The sequence below is a fragment of the Nematolebias whitei genome, chromosome 20 (genome assembly GCF_014905685.2).
Source record: "Nematolebias whitei isolate Nwh7 chromosome 20, NemWhi1, whole genome shotgun sequence".
Classification (NCBI taxonomy): Eukaryota; Metazoa; Chordata; class Actinopteri; order Cyprinodontiformes; family Rivulidae; genus Nematolebias; species Nematolebias whitei.
Genome location: NC_056517.1, coordinates 39,883,570 through 39,885,835, shown reverse-complemented (window position 1 = coordinate 39,885,835; position 2,266 = coordinate 39,883,570).

Sequence of the window (2,266 nt, the reverse complement as noted above, 5' to 3'; positions counted from 1 at the left end):
GATTTTATCGATTCGTTGTTGCAGCCCTATTTATAAATTTAAAATTATAATCTTATTAACTCTTTGTTTTAAATCTCTGTGTTGTTTGCAGTCTGAGGATGACGGCAGCGGAGTCTTCTTCATCCATCAGATCACCTCCAGCTAAGAAGTCTGTAATGACTGAACTTGTTTACTTGGCTTATTTTCTAAAGAAACATTTTGTACGTCTTTATTTTGGCCTTTAATTAACCGCACTGAGCCCTCCTTGAAACCGAACTGAAATGTGGTTTTAGCGTACCGTTACACCCCTACTCCCTTATGATGGTTGCGTGGCTAGAATGCCGACGATCAGTGCTTCAACTTCAAGTAATCAAAGTAGCAGCCGACAGGGATCCCTGACCGAACTGTTAGAAGATATTACTCCGTATGAACATAAATACAAAGCACACAGAATTACCTGGAGCAATAATGGAGTTCATAGCTAAAGACTTGATGCCCATTAATAGTGACCAAGCCTGTGTTTGCAGCTTTGGTCAACACAATGGATAAGCGGTACAGAGCGCCCTCACACACACGTTTGAGCCAGTTGCTCCCACAGAACTTTACCAAAGAGTTGCAGCAGAGCTGAAAACAGTGGAGTTGTTTGCAACAACAGATTTGATTTATTGCTTGTGTTCGTTGAGAAATACATGAGAAGACATTGAAAAATAATCAAATATTAAAAAGCAATCGCAATATTGAGGTACAAAAATCACAATTAGAATATTATCAAAAATCACTGTCTACTTTTATTTTTCAATTCAGATTTGTGGTTTTGTTTCTTGCAGATTTTATTTTAGCTTTGATTTAGTTTAGTTCTTGTTTAGAGATTTGTACGTGTGTGTGTTAGAATAAAGTTGAACTAAAGGCTGCGTCTCTTCTTTAAACATGTTTCAGGGAAATATTCCTGAGAACCAATAATTTTGTCTTTTTATGAGTTTTCAGCTGAGTTAACTTTAACAGATTATTTAATAGCTATTAAAATTAAAACAGGATTTAATGATAAAGCCGGCGTTGTTTATTTATTAATTTTAATCTTCACTGATTAAAATAAATACATTATTTCTAATACATAAAATGTTTTTAAAAATCGTTTCCATCCTCCATCCCAGACCTGTTCCGGTCCGCCCGTCTCCCCGGGGTCGGGGCTCGGCCTTCATGATCATGCGAGGCCGGGGTCCGGGTAACGGCAGCTCGTATGATCCTCCGAGGCTCCGGTGGAGCGGGGCCAGGGAGATGACGCCCTGCACGGCCTGAGGGAGCTCCGAGGCTCCGGTGGAGAGGACCAGGAGGAGTCGGGGACCGGCAGAGCTCCATCTAGCTCGCTATGAATTTTGTGGTCGGCCAACAAGAACAAAAAACGCCTGCACTTCAGCGTTGGACCACGGTGATGTCACTGTTGTTTTAGAATCTGAAAAATACGTCCAGTCGCTCCTCAAGTTCAAATTATTGCAAACGGCAGATCTGGGGTTGTGAATGTTTTTCAAACATCAGGTGACTCCACCCTCTGACCAATCGGTGACCGACAGTGTTCTGATGTCACGTTTTGGTGCCAGTTTGGCCCGGCTGGTACCCCAGAGAAAAGGGTACTGAAAACAGGGACCAGTTCTAGGAACCGTTACTAATGGAGAAGGGGCATATGTTCCTACCATCAGCAAGGACACGCTGGAGATACTACAGCTCTCAGCTGGCCTGGGAACACCTTGGGGTCCTCCCAGAAGACCTGGATGAGGTGGAACGAGATGTCTGGGCCTCCTGCTCCAAGCTGCTGCCCCGCGACCCGACTTGGGAACAAGCAGAAGATGATGGATGGAAATTAACTGCCAATCCTACAGGTTCACATACATGTCACTCACAAATATGTAACATTGGATCATTTTCCTCAACAAATAAAAATGTACCAAATTTAATATTTTTGTCTCATTTGTTTAAATGGATTCTTATTATCTACTTTTAGGACTTGTGTGAAAATCTGAAGATGTTTTAGGTCACATTGATGCAGAAATATAAAAAATTGTAAAGGCTTCATAATTTTTCAAGCACTACTTTAGATAAATATGGATTCTTTTAACTAATCAAAACCAATTAATAGTTGGAAGGAAATTAATTTTGTATTGATTCAGAAAATCAATTTGACAAAAGAACAGAAACATCTGATGTTTAATAAATGGAGCAGGACTAAACTGTTGAAAAACGGTTGATACCGTGACCCAAGGAACACGTATCGTCCTTACGCTGGCACCAAGTC